This window comes from Anomaloglossus baeobatrachus, chromosome 3, assembly GCF_048569485.1.
Source record: "Anomaloglossus baeobatrachus isolate aAnoBae1 chromosome 3, aAnoBae1.hap1, whole genome shotgun sequence".
NCBI lineage: Eukaryota > Metazoa > Chordata > Amphibia > Anura > Aromobatidae > Anomaloglossus > Anomaloglossus baeobatrachus.
Window position 1 is genome coordinate 205,379,268 of NC_134355.1, and position 14,904 is coordinate 205,394,171.

General features: G+C 44.4%; 1 protein-coding gene across 1 annotated transcript in view; it reads right to left on the reverse strand.

Moving 5' to 3' along the window:
* The window catches only part of PCNX2 (pecanex 2), a 1,407,555-nt gene that overhangs the window by 423,666 nt on the left and 968,985 nt on the right, over nucleotides 1-14,904 (reverse strand). The window lies entirely within an intron of this gene.

Here is a 14,904-nt window from a genome sequence, read left to right on the forward strand (position 1 = left end):
GTTATATTTTAGCCTCTTATTTTGCTTTTCATATAGACAAAGAATCAGATAAATTAAATTAGATAGCTACGTTATTTTTTTTCTACTATCTCCTTCTATCCCGTGTACTTGTTCCTTATTCACCACTTATAGTTCTCACAATCCTATGGCTACATTGCCATAAAATGTCACATACACAATTGGAAAATTCCAATATATTTAAAGAAAGAGAAACAGCAATAGCTTTACCGCCATGTGGTTAAGTACACCTCTAGTGAGACATGAAAATGACTAGTGGGCTTAGATATTAGGTACAGTATAATTGAAGCTCAGCAGTTTGTACTACCCTTAGCCTTCATCAGACCTAAGCTGCTGTTATTTTCTGCCATGTTACAGATACGAGGGGGCTGCAGCCTGACCCTCCTTAGTCCCCCCACAGTGCTGATAGTAACTGCTCCTATCAGTGCTAATATTAATACTGTAAAAACATGGCTTATTCTACCTATGGACAAGGTGGAACAATTTCAGGTCTCCCCCTACTTTGCTCCCACTATTCTGTGCAAGATACAAGTGAAAACAAAAAAAGCATAGCGCGAGTAAACCTATATCCTAGACTAGAAAGGACTACAGACTGAGCGCATACCATAGAATTTTGAAGCTGATCTTTCATCAGATTTCATGATACAAACTATGTACTAATAAATAGATCTTTTAGACCCAATGACTATACGAATATCACGATACTGTTGAAAGTAAGGTGTGTAGTTTATGAGTCAAGTTATACAAAGAAATAATTTACAAGTTTAGGAATATTCAATCTCCTCTCACCCACCCTGACGGCTAAGGGTATGTGCGCACGTTGCTTTTTACCTGCTTTTTTGCTGCTTTTTCTTCTGCGCTGTTTAATGCCAAAATGGATGTGTTCTTCTATTCAAGCAAAGTCTATGGGAATTTGGGTTTCTTGTTCACACTATGTTGTTCAAAATGCTGCCTTTTTGAGGCAGAACTTTGGTCAAAAACTCAGCTTTTCAAAGAAGCAACATGTCAATTGTTTTTGCCATTTGGGTTTTGCACTGCAAAGCTGAGTTTTTGACCAAAGTTCTGCCACAAAAAGGCAGCATTTTGACCAACATAGTGTGAACAAGAAACCCAAATTCCCATAGACTTTGCTTGAATAGAAGAACACATCCATTTTGGCATTAAACAGCGCAGAAGAAAAAGCAGCAAAAAAGCAGGTAAAAAGCAGGTAAAAAGCAACGTGCGCACATACCCTAAAGCTTGTACTGAGCAGTGTGGGTCAGCAGCAGGAAAACACTAAGAAGCTGTTAATCAGGCTTCACAGATAGTGATAGCAATCACACCCAAACCCTGAAGCCTAAGGCTATGTGCACACTTTGCGTTTTTTTCATGCGTTTCCGCAGCGTTTTGAACTGCAGGGTTTTAATACCAACATGGGACCCTATATAACAAGAAAAAACAGCATAAAAACAACCTCCACTCAAAAATATTATGTATTGCAAAGTGTGCACAGTACCAACATTCCAAGCTGTACTATTGAAAAAATGAGATTTTTGGCAAAAAATTGCAATTTTTCGAGCCACCCCGCCAACGTCACGGCAAATCTCCTGGGGCAGTCCTAACACTAAAATATTTTTATTTAAAGTGTGCCATGTGGCCTCACATATGCAAAATTAGGACTGCACAGCACGTACCTTGTGCTTTTCAGTCACCGTCTCCATGACTGATTCATGGTTGTGGGCGGGACAGGCCCGAGCACATGCTGCTTAGAATAAATAGCCAGTGGACGGGGTTGGATGGCAAGTGTGAACAGCCACCAACCGCCAAAAATCAGGACAGATGGAAAAATAAACATGAGGTGCACTGCAAGATGAGAACCAACTGGGACCCTATATAAAGATCATCTTGCAGTGCACCTCATGTTTATTTTTCCATCTGTCATGGAGACGGTGACTGAAAAGCACAAGGTACGTGCTGTGCAGTCCTAATTTTGCATATGTGAGGCCACATGGCACACTTTAAATAAAAATATTTTAGTGTTAGGACTGCCCCAGGAGATTTGCCGTGACGTTGGCGGGGTGGCTCGAAAAATTGCAATTTTTTGCCAAAAATCTCATTTTTTCAATAGTACAGCTTGGAATGTTGGTACTGTGCACACTTTGCAATACATAATATTTTTGAGTGGAGGTTGTTTTTATGCTGTTTTTTCTTGTTATATAGGGTCCCAGTTGGTTCTCATCTTGCAGTGCACCTCATGTTTATTTTTCCATCTGTCCTGATTTTTGGCGGTTGGTGGCTGTTCACACTTGCCATCCAACCCCGTCCACTGGCTATTTATTCTAAGCAGCATGTGCTCGGGCCTGTCCCGCCCACAACCATGAATCAGTCATGGAGACGGTGACTGAAAAGCACAAGGTACGTGCTGTGCAGTCCTAATTTTGCATATGTGAGGCCACATGGCACACTTTAAATAAAAATATTTTAGTGTTAGGACTGCCCCAGGAGATTTGCCGTGACGTTGGCGGGGTGGCTCGAAAAATTGCAATTTTTTGCCAAAAATCTCATTTTTTCAATAGTACAGCTTGGAATGTTGGTACTGTGCACACTTTGCAATACATAATATTTTTGAGTGGAGGTTGTTTTTATGCTGTTTTTTCTTGTTATATAGGGTCCCAGTTGATTCTCATCTTGCAGTGCACCTCATGTTTATTTTTCCATCTGTCCTGATTTTTGGCGGTTGGTGGCTGTTCACACTTGCCATCCAACCCCGTCCACTGGCTATTTATTCTAGCAGCATGTGCTCGGGCCTGTCCCGCCCACAACCATGAATCAGTCATGGAGACGGTGACTGAAAAGCACAAGGTACGTGCTGTGCAGTCCTAATTTTGCATATGTGAGGCCACATGGCACACTTTAAATAAAAATATTTTAGTGTTAGGACTGCCCCAGGAGATTTGCCATGACGTTGGCGGGGTGGCTCGAAAAATTGCAATTTTTTGCCAAAAATCTCATTTTTTCAATAGTACAGCTTGGAATGTTGGTACTGTGCACACTTTGCAATACATAATATTTTTGAGTGGAGGTTGTTTTTATGCTGTTTTTTCTTGTTATATAGGGTCCCAGTTGGTTCTCATCTTGCAGTGCACCTCATGTTTATTTTTCCATCTGTCCTGATTTTTGGCGGTTGGTGGCTGTTCACACTTGCCATCCAACCCCGTCCACTGGCTATTTATTCTAAGCAGCATGTGCTCGGGCCTGTCCCGCCCACAACCATGAATCAGTCATGGAGACGGTGACTGAAAAGCACAAGGTACGTGCTGTGCAGTCCTAATTTTGCATATGTGAGGCCACATGGCACACTTTAAATAAAAATATTTTAGTGTTAGGACTGCCCCAGGAGATTTGCCGTGACGTTGGCGGGGTGGCTCGAAAAATTGCAATTTTTTGCCAAAAATCTCATTTTTTCAATAGTACAGCTTGGAATGTTGGTACTGTGCACACTTTGCAATACATAATATTTTTGAGTGGAGGTTGTTTTTATGCTGTTTTTTCTTGTTATATAGGGTCCCAGTTGGTTCTCATCTTGCAGTGCACCTCATGTTTATTTTTCCATCTGTCCTGATTTTTGGCGGTTGGTGGCTGTTCACACTTGCCATCCAACCCCGTCCACTGGCTATTTATTCTAAGCAGCATGTGCTCGGGCCTGTCCCGCCCACAACCATGAATCAGTCATGGAGACGGTGACTGAAAAGCACAAGGTACGTGCTGTGCAGTCCTAATTTTGCATATGTGAGGCCACATGGCACACTTTAAATAAAAATATTTTAGTGTTAGGACTGCCCCAGGAGATTTGCCGTGACGTTGGCGGGGTGGCTCGAAAAATTGCAATTTTTTGCCAAAAATCTCATTTTTTCAATAGTACAGCTTGGAATGTTGGTACTGTGCACACTTTGCAATACATAATATTTTTGAGTGGAGGTTGTTTTTATGCTGTTTTTTCTTGTTATATAGGGTCCCAGTTGGTTCTCATCTTGCAGTGCACCTCATGTTTATTTTTCCATCTGTCCTGATTTTTGGCGGTTGGTGGCTGTTCACACTTGCCATCCAACCCCGTCCACTGGCTATTTATTCTAAGCAGCATGTGCTCGGGCCTGTCCCGCCCACAACCATGAATCAGTCATGGAGACGGTGACTGAAAAGCACAAGGTACGTGCTGTGCAGTCCTAATTTTGCATATGTGAGGCCACATGGCACACTTTAAATAAAAATATTTTAGTGTTAGGACTGCCCCAGGAGATTTGCCGTGACGTTGGCGGGGTGGCTCGAAAAATTGCAATTTTTTGCCAAAAATCTCATTTTTTCAATAGTACAGCTTGGAATGTTGGTACTGTGCACACTTTGCAATACATAATATTTTTGAGTGGAGGTTGTTTTTATGCTGTTTTTTCTTGTTATATAGGGTCCCAGTTGGTTCTCATCTTGCAGTGCACCTCATGTTTATTTTTCCATCTGTCCTGATTTTTGGCGGTTGGTGGCTGTTCACACTTGCCATCCAACCCCGTCCACTGGCTATTTATTCTAAGCAGCATGTGCTCGGGCCTGTCCCGCCCACAACCATGAATCAGTCATGGAGACGGTGACTGAAAAGCACAAGGTACGTGCTGTGCAGTCCTAATTTTGCATATGTGAGGCCACATGGCACACTTTAAATAAAAATATTTTAGTGTTAGGACTGCCCCAGGAGATTTGCCGTGACGTTGGCGGGGTGGCTCGAAAAATTGCAATTTTTTGCCAAAAATCTCATTTTTTCAATAGTACAGCTTGGAATGTTGGTACTGTGCACACTTTGCAATACATAATATTTTTGAGTGGAGGTTGTTTTTAATACCAACATGCATGCGTTTTAATTTTCAAGCAAAGTCTATGGGAAATTGGGATTTCTTGTGCGCACAATGCTGTTTAAAACACAGCGTTTCAGTTGCAGAAAACTTGGCAAAAACTCAACGTTTAAAGAAGCAGCATGTCAATTGTTTTTGACATTTTGGCAGCGTTTTGCTAACATTAAAGTCAATGAGAACTTTCAAAACGCAACCTTAATCAAAATTCCAGCGTTTAACATGCTTTTTTGATGCCGAAAACATGCGTTTTTGACAAAATAAACGCATGTGTTTTTGACTTTATAATAAGGGCATGATATGTCCCTTTACACACAAACATAGTCCGACAATTAAATTAATGAAAATCCATAATTTAACATAATTTTATGCATAAATATAACACAGTTATAATTTTAATAAAATTAGCTATTTTGTGCATGATTTTAATCATGATATTTGTTATCATTTTTCCCGTTTTTTTCATAGTGTTTGAATGTTTAATCTTTACTTAGTAGTGTATTTGTATTCAAAACATATCTGACTTTAAGCAATGAAAAAACATGTAAATTGCGGTAAAAACGCGGCTAAACGCAGTAAAACGCAAGCGTATTTATAGCGTTTTTGTGGTCAAAACCAAATTTGACAAAGACAATTTCTGCCAGAGGATGCGTTTATAACTACAAGAAACTCAACGCAAAGTGCGCACATAGCCTAATGGTCCCAAAAAAGTCTGTGTGATCTATAACAAAGGACCAATAGTACTACAGACTTGTAATAATTGGGGGCCCCGTTGAAGCTCTTGCATTGGGGCCCATGAGCTACAAATTATGCCATTGTGAGGAGCAGTCTATAAGGTTATGTAAGGGGCATGTTTCGGATCCAGATGTAATTGATGCGTAGTCCTGTAGGAAAAAAAAAGACATAGTCTTATCTGACAAACTGGCCAAAGGAAGGAAAGACGGGCTCACTGGAAGGGCTAAGATTATTGTGAGCACATCAAACAGCCAGGCTGCCTTGGATTCTTATTAGGAATGGAGGATGCTTACTACTTTTCTTACTACCCCTGAGGCCCAGCTTCTGGAGGGGAGACCGTTAATATTATTGCAGTAGTCTGCGCTCACACTGCTACTCTCTTCAGTGACAACTTGATCAGAGGAACAGGCTCCATCTTTACAGGACAGCATAAATGGAGAGGTAAGAGGTAAAAAAGGCTTTACCTCTGTAAGATGATCTGCCTACCATATCCCCACGGTCACATTCTTCTGAAATGCATTATTGGATCTCTTTGTGTCACAACACTGGGAACCACAAAGCTCTCTAGTAAAAGGCATTTCTCATACACTGCAAGCAAGTCATAATAAAATAATAGAAATACATTTCCCCATCATTGTCCTCAATAGCCACTCTAAAGACACATAGAATAGCTCTTCTGACTTCTTTTCCATAGATGATGCAGACATTGAGAACCCAATGGGCAATAAAGCTTGGTGAAAATATTTGTGATATCTACCCATTAAGGGGACTTTAAGTTGATTATTTTTGAAGTAAAAGAATCCTGTAAGTCAGAAATGAAATTGATACAGTATGATCTTAAACTGATATCTAATGGGGTGGATGTCAAAGAGGATGGTCATGACACCACAAGGCAATATACCCCTCAGCTCCAAAGCAATTTTTAAAAATATGCCAAAGTTATGAGTGACAGCAACGGGAGTCTGAAATAAAGCCAGGTATCTTTTTCTCCTAAATACTTTGGTATTTCAGAGGATTAACACTTTAAAGACAAGTTACAAGTATAATCTGCCCTCCTCCTCGAGTCAGCTCTTCCCAGCAATGCAGATGTGATTGGCAAGTCTCTCCATTGTGTGTGCACAGGAAGCAACCTGTCAATCACCTGCAACAACACTTTGGAAGGATGGTCAGGGACGGTGCCGGACAAGTGTTGTCTCTGGCTATGTTGATGTTGGCTTGTCAAATCCACCTGTCTCTTCATGTAATCCCAGACAGGCTCGATGACACGTGATAGATAAATATCTGCTTGAATTTATCAACATTGAGGCCATAACTAATCTTGACCAAATCCCAAACTTCAGTTGCTAAAATGTAACCTAAAACTTTCAAGGAGCCTCTACCATGCTTCACTGTTATCTGTAGACACTCAATATTGTACCACTCTCCATCCCTTTGGAAAACAAACAATCCAGAGCACCTGCTGCTATTTTTCTGCACCCCAGTTCCTATGGTCTGTGCAACTAGGAATACAATGGTAAAGACCAAATGTTCTACTTAGTGACTCACCGTATATCAAAATATCACAAATAGCACCGAGGGGAGTATAAAACATAACTTTTATTGTATCAAGATTAATATTCCATATAGGTATGTATATGCCACACCCTCACAAACAGTGAACCTATTAACACCAAACTATATTTGTGGAACCAGAAGCTGCCATATCTCATATACCCACAGGCAGAGGCGTACCTAGGGGGGGGCTGGCGGGGCAACTGCCCTGGACGCAGCTATCAGGGGGGCGCTGTCAGGCTCCCTGATGCAGTGCTCCGGGAGACTCTCCAGCGGCTGTGTTTTACTGCCCTCTGTAGTGAGAGCCAGTTATTCTCTGAGTCCAGCAGTCAAGCTGACAGCCAGAGTCAGAGAAAGTGTGGTGCACCTCTCCCTGTGATCATTTGCATGGTTGGCGGTAGCTTTGTGCGACCTGTGCAGTGACACAGGGGCACCGGCCGGCAGACTTCACTAAGGATGGGACCTCCCCCTGCCTCTGACTCCTGCACATCTCCTGTCAGATTGCAGTGTGATGGGGAAGGGGCCTGCACGGCAGTGCTGCATAGTGCCATGTGCTCAGCCTTTCACCCTCCCATCCTCTGCACTCAGGCCTGTGTGCTCGGCTCTAGCACCGCAGAGGAGACAGAGGAGGAGAATGAAACCAGCGCTGATTGGCCACACATTAACCCCTTAGTGTCCGTCTGCTGCCTCCATCTTACAGGAGGAGGGCGCGTTAGTCAGGAAATTGTGCTGCACCTGAGCTTAAAGGGGCAACTAAGCAGCAGGTATTTATATCTCAGCTAAGTGTGTTTATATCTAATATATACCACCATATATCTAATGTATTAGTGACTTCAATGTTCAGTGTATGTGAGCTGTATATGTCCAGTGTGTGAGTGCTGTATAGAAGGTGTGAGTGCTGTATAGAAGGTGTGAATTCTGTATAGAAGGTGTGAGTGCTATATATGGGGTGTCAGTGCTGTATACTCGGTGTCAGTGCTGTATACAGGGTGTCAGTGCTGTATACGGAGTGTCAGTGCTGTATACAGAATAAGAGTGCTGTGTATGGCGTGTGTGAATTCTGTATACCGGTTGTGAGTGCTGCATACAGGGTGAGTGCTGTATACAGCGTGTTGCGTGTGTGAGTGCTGTGTATGGCATACAGTATGTCCAATGCATGTGTACTGTATATGGCCAGCACATGTGTTGTGTGCAGAATACAATATGACCAGTGTGTCAAGACTGTGTGCAGTATACATCCATTGTGTGAGTACAATGTGCTGTATACTGCCAGTGTGTTAGAGTTGTGTGCGGTATATAGCCAGTGTGTCATGGCTGTGTACAGTATACGGCCAGTGTGTCATGGCTGTGTGCAGTATATGGCCAGTGTGTCATGGCTGTGTGGGGTATATGGCCAGTGTGTCATGGCTGCGTGTGTTATATGGTCAGTGTGACAGAGCTGTGTGCAGTATATGGCTAGTGTGTCATGGCTGTGTGCAGTATATGGCCAGTGTATCATGGCTGTGTGCGGTATATGGCTAGTGTGTCATGGCTGTGTGCGGTATATGGCTAGTGTGTCATGGCTTTGTGCGGTATTTGATCAGTGTATTACGGCTGTGTGCGTTATATGGTCAGTGTGTCATGGCTGTGTGCGGTATACGGTCAGTGTGTCATGGCTGTGTGTGGTATATAGCCAGTGTGTCATGGCTGTGTGCGTTATATGGTCAGTGTGTCATGGCTGTGTGCAGTATATGATCAGTGTGTCATGGCTGTGTGCGTTATATGGTCAGTGTGTCATGGCTGTGTGCGGTATATGGTCAGTGTATCATGGCTGTGTGTAGTATACGGTCAGTGTGTCATGGCTGTGTGCGTTATATGGTCAGTGTGTCATGGCTGTGTGCAGTATATGGTCAGTGTATCATGGCTGTGTGTAGTATACGGTCAGTGTATCATGGCTGTGTGCGTTACATGTGTGGCATGGGAGAATCCTAAAAGTGTGCAGAGCATGTTTTGTGAGAATTCAGAAGCTTGCAATCACCTAGAGTCACTGCAGACTTTAATCATAAAAAATTAAAATTAAGCTTTGTAGCCCAATGCTAACAACGTATAATATACTCACTGTCAGGATTCAGCACCGCTCACTGTTTCCAGTAGTCATCACATTGCCGCACCACTCATATGCAAGTAATATTACCAGTTATGTATATTAGATTTTATGACAGGGTATTGATCCAGGGAACTAGTCTGATTGCCGGATGTGGAGTCAGGAAGGAAATTTTTTCCCCATTGGAACTTGTTTGCCACATTGGGGTTTTTTTGCCTTCCTCTGGATCAACATGTTAGCCTACAGGTTGAACTAGATGGACTTAGAGTCTCCCTTCAACCTTAAAAACTATGATACTATGATACTATGATACTAAGTCTCCTATTTAGTCATGTGACAATTAGCGCCTCTTTCTCCTTCTGTTTTTCAGTGAAGATTAAGAGTTAAGGCTCCGTTACACGCTATGATTTATCTGACGATATGTCGTCGGGGTCACGGTTTTTGTGACGCACTTCCGTCATCGTTAGCGACGTCATTGCGTTTTACACCTATGTGCGACTACGAACGATCGCAAATAGGTTGAAAATCGTTGATCGTTGACACGTCGTTCAGTTTCAAAATATTGTTCGTCATTTGGAATGCAGCAGACATATTGCTTCGTCTGACACCCTGTCAACGACGAACAACATCCACACGACCGCCTTGGTCAAACAATATATCGCTGAACGATGTTGCGTCATTTGTGAGATGTGTACTTGTGACCGCTACTAAACGACCTATGTGCGATCTCGGCAAAGCGTAACTACGATCTGGGTGTGTCACATCACTAATGAGATCGTTAGATAAATTGTAGCGTGTAACGGGGCCTTATGGCTGAAGCCACACGGGGATTACTGCGAGTCCTCGCATGACACTCGGCTCACGCTCGCAGCACAGAGCCAAGGGTCATACGACTGTCGTCCGATTGTGCGATCAGACCATAGCTGCAATGGGGAGGGCCGGCGCTGCGGAGGGGAGGGCCGGAATTTTTCTCCCTCACTCCTCCATTGCCGGCTGATGCGAGATTCGTACAGCAGTCGCGTTACACTGGTGTAACGCGAGTGCGGTGCAATGATTCTCTCGCCCCATAGACTTGTATGGGTGCAAGTGAAACAGGCTCGCATTACACTCACAGCATGCTGCGATTGTTTTCTTGGCCCGAATAGGACTGAGAAAACAATTGCTTATGGGAGCGGGCACATCGAGTAATAATGGTCCAAGTAGAATGCAATTTTATCGCATTCCACTCGCTCCGTTTTTTTTTCTCCCCATGTGTGCTAGGCCTTAGGAAGAGCAGCTCGTCTGCAACTGACTAAATGTGCAAATAATATATGAATGAGCGGCCACATGATGACTACCCAAATCGCGGGGCAGGGGGGCCGCCAAACAGGATTCTTGCCCCGGGTGCCAGAAAGCCTAGATACACCTCTGCCCACAGGTCCCCAACATGTAACTTCTAAGGTAGCCTGGGCACCACTAGCAAGCTATAAATAACCCTGCACATAAACCATAATGCAAGAATAATTTACCATGGAAGAGGTGCACTCTGAATAATCATTACCAGAACACAATAGATGGCAGAGAGAGCTAAACAAATGAAAGACTAAGCCATAGTGTCTATAGTGCATACTAAACAGACACGAAAAAATGTGTTACATGGCTTCTAACAGACTCAACAGATATAGAAAGTTCTCACCAGTATGTATGTAGACATCAGAGATTTAATGTACTGAAATGGCAAGCAATTCTGTGGCGGGGCCAGGAGTGAGCACGATTTATCCCTGTTAGGGTATGACTTGCCCTATACACCCCATAACTACCATCCTTACAAGTCACAACTTGTCCTATGTATGGCTGTCTCTAATCACACTCCAAGCACCTACCGATGCGTTTCAACCTTCACAGGATCATCAGGGAAGTCAACAAGTACTTGGTATGCTAATGGAACAAAACTAGATACCCCAGTAAAGGAGCTGTCTAACACACAAACTGGTCTGAAAGAAAAGAAAAAACAACAGAGTAGTTAATTTTAAGTATCTACTGACCCACCCACTTAAGGGCATACGATTAGTCATTAACCATAGTTAATAAATCACACGTGTCTCCAAATAACATTGTAGCTATACATGCTCAAAATCATCTTACCTGTAAGTTAAATGGAGTACACGCAGCTTTACACGCATTACAGCACACACATGGCCCATCAGTCATTAGCAATTACTTATATCGTTACAAGGGCATTGAGCGCATCCATAGGCCGCAGGTACTGTGATCAGAAATGGAGGCTGAAGTCGAAGGAGGTGGAACATCATGTGCGCAACCCAATGTGCAGCACATGACCTCTACTTGCCCAATGAGGAATCTGGCAGGATTAATATCCGCTTTCTGATGAGATCCCTGGGCATGCACAGGTGCCCGCCCCCAAAATATGGGGCTGCTGCTGCTAGGTTACCACAGCAACGTGCGTATGATGTAGTCATTAGATTTATCACTACATTCCTCAACGGATCAAGGGAGCTTAGGTCTATACTTTATATTGGACAAGGACATTAGACCTAATGTGACCAAAGAGAAATTTGTGATCAGAAGTTTTATCAACTGTAAATCTCAAGGTGTCATATACTGTACAAGGCTACATATGTGTGCGGTGTCGACTATGTGGGAAAGACTATTTGTGAACTTATTAGAAGGATAGGCGATCATCTCGGGAACATCGAGCACAAGACAGATACAATATTGGCAAAACATGTAAACAATGTTCATGAGGGATGTAGGGATGTTCTGAAGTTTCAGAGGAAAAACAAAGTCGACAGACCTCTGAGAGGTGGAGACTGGAACGGTTTGTACTTTGCCCTTTAGAATGTACTCTACTACTTTTTTTGTTTTTGTCATGCTCCCCCACATACAGTGCCTTACGAAAGTATTCGGCCCCTTTGAATTTTTCAACCTTTCCCACATTTCAGGCTTCAAACAAAGATAAAAAATTAAAATTTTATGGTGAAGAATCAACAACAAGTGGGACACAATTGTGAAGTTGAACAAAATGTATTGCTTATTTTAAACTTTTATAAAAAATAATAAACATGGAGCGTGCAATATTATTTGGCCCCTTTAAGTTAATAGTTTGTAGCGCCACCTTTTGCTGCGATTAGCTGCAAGTCGCTTGGGGTATGTCTCTATCAGTTTTGCACATCGAGAGACTGAAATTCTTGCCCATTCTTCCTTTGCAAACAGCTGGAGCTAAGTGAGGTTGGAAGGAGAGCGTTTGTGAACAGCAGTTTTCAGCTCTTTCCACAGATTCTCGATTGGATTCAAGTCTGGACTTTGACTTGGCCATTCTAACACCGGGATACATTTATTTGTGAACCATTCCATTGTAGATTTTGCTTTATGTTTGAAATCATTGTCTTGTTCAAAGCCAAATCTCCATCCCAGTCTCAGGTCTTTTGCAGACTCCAACAGGTTTTCTTCAAGAATGGTCCTGTATTTGGCGCCATCCATATTCCCATCAATTTTAACCATCTTCCCTGTCCCTGCTGAAGAAATGCAGGCCCAAACCATGATGCTGGCACCATTATGTTTGACAGTGGGGATAGTGTGTTCAGGGTGATGAACTATGTTGCTTTTACGCCAAACATATTGTTTGGCATTGGATCCAAAAAGTTCAATTTTTGTTTCATCTGACCAGAACATCTTCTTCCACATGTTTGGTGTGACTCCAAGGTGGCTTGTGACAAACTTTAAACAACACTTTTTATGGATATCTTTGAGAAATGGATTTCTTCTTGCCACTCTTCCATAAAGGCCAGATTTGTGCAGTGTACGACTGATTGTTGTCCTATGGACAGACTATCCCACCTCAGCTGTAGATCTCTGCAGGTCATCCAGAGTGATCATGGGCCTCTTGGCTGCATCTCTGACCAGGCTTCTCCTTGTTTGAGATGACATTTTTGATAGACGGCTGTGTCTTGGCAGATTAGCAGTGGTATGATACTGTTACGAACCGGCGCCGCCATAACCGCAAGCAGCCTGCTGCGGTTCCTGTTGCGCCCAGGCGCCGGCTGCCGTTCTTCGCCGTGACTCGGGTCATCCAGTTGGCTGCTCCTTCCACCACGTCTAAGTGTGGAGAGGCGGCTAGTGCGCATGCGTGCGCCGATTTATCCCAGCCAGAGTCTAAGCCCGGTGTTTTGCCTAGTGAGCATGCTAAGCCTGATTGTGTTATGTCTGAGAATAAGTCCTCAGTTCAGGCTACTGAGCATGCTCCCACAATTAACCCTAACAGCCTCTTTGCACAGGTACTTGGACTTCGTGCTGTGTCCAAGTTCTGGGATGTGCCTACTGAGCATGCTCAAACTGATAGTCTGCTTTCTGAGCCTGTTGCTCAGGCACTTAGTGCATCAGAGGCTAGGTCCGATAAGGACCTCACTGAGCATGTCCGTGAGGTGGCAGGCCCTGATAGGGCAGAGGGTGTCAGGTGTCCTGATGACGTGGCATTTCCGGACTGGCTCGCAGAGGCCCGCCCCTATGATCTGCACCTCACCATTGGTCATCAGCGATGATTGGTGAAGTGTTTGGGGCGTGGCTGCCATGAGGTCATCAATGACGTGGCGGTTCCGGATAGGTCGCATGTGACTTCACTGATGACATGGCACTCTGATATTGGACCTTGGTGGTTCCACCCTGGGTTTGGGGCGGACCCAGGTTATAAAAGGGGCTGGAGACAACATGGAGGTGCGCAGTCTTCATTTAGAGTTCTTGGTGGGATAAGCCTTGTTGGACGCGGTAGGTAGGGCTAGGCGAACGGTGCCTGTCACGCTAAGATTCGTAGCTCAGCACATGAGGGTCAGGCGCCGTGCTTCCTTGCTACCGTTCTTGTTGTGCTAGAGCAGTCCAGTGGCGTTAACTGGGCTGCGGCTGCTGCGTCACCTGTTCAGTTGTGCCTCCTACGCACATGGACAGAATACCTGTTGCGTCACCTGTCCGAGAGTGCCCTCTACGCACACGGACAGTGTACCTGCTGTGCCACCTGTCCGCTTGTGCCCTCTACGCACACGGACAGCGCACCCCAGAACCCCTGTGAAGTTAACAGGGTGTTCCTGGATTGGGTGTGTGAACCCTATTATCCTCCTCGGCTTCCCAGTCAAATGCTACTGGTGTGACTACCTGGTCTGACGTGTCCTTTACACACGTGGCCAGTCGAGTGGTGGCCAGAAACGCTAATGGGAGGACCGCTCGGCCTGACGTGTCTTACACACGTGGCCGACAGGGCGCTGTCGCAGCGGTCTTCTCGGTCAACGCTAAGTGGTTACCATCCAGCCTGACGTGTTGTTACACACGTGGTCGGAGTAGCGTCCGCTCCACCGAAACACTAACTGGGTTGTCGTCCGGTCTGACGTGTCCCTACACACGTGACCGGTTCCTTGAGTTATCTCAGAGCCATCCAGCTCTATAGTCTCCGCCTAACCCACAGGGTGCCAGCAGCTCCATTACCATCTGAAGCACGGTGGGCCCCGACTGGCGATTGGGATATATACCCCTGGTCCTAATCTGCCGGTCCCCCCGTAACAGTAAGACTGCGCCAGGGTCTGGCTGGCATGGCAGAGATGGAGCAGCTACGTCACTTCATACTGCAGCTTGATGCCAGAGTGAGGTCTCTGGAGAAGT